The sequence below is a fragment of the Nestor notabilis genome, unplaced genomic scaffold (assembly GCF_000696875.1).
Source record: "Nestor notabilis isolate BGI_N333 unplaced genomic scaffold, ASM69687v1 scaffold3727, whole genome shotgun sequence".
NCBI classification, from domain to species: Eukaryota; Metazoa; Chordata; class Aves; order Psittaciformes; family Psittacidae; genus Nestor; species Nestor notabilis.
Genome location: NW_009934944.1, coordinates 24,799 through 25,125, shown reverse-complemented (window position 1 = coordinate 25,125; position 327 = coordinate 24,799).

The window sequence follows — 327 nt, the reverse complement described above, 5'->3', positions numbered from 1 at the left end:
TTAATTAGTAAAAAGAGAGAAATAGAGCAGTGCATCCTGGAAGAGATACTGTCCAGGCTGCTACAAGGGCACCTGACACTCAGGCACCTCTTCACAGCAACAGGACACACATTTTCATCTGACACACATGCACAGAGGGTGGTGAGCAGGGACCTTCTCCAGTTGCTTCAGGATGAACCCATGGCACAGGACAGCAGGAGGCAACAGGGACTCATGATGTGGAGAGGAAAACAGGAGAAGAAGAAGACATCAGCTGGGCATGTTTCCAGACAGCACAGGCTGGCACCTTGCTTTCCTACCTCCCTTGCAGGAGGGGACAAGGAAGCG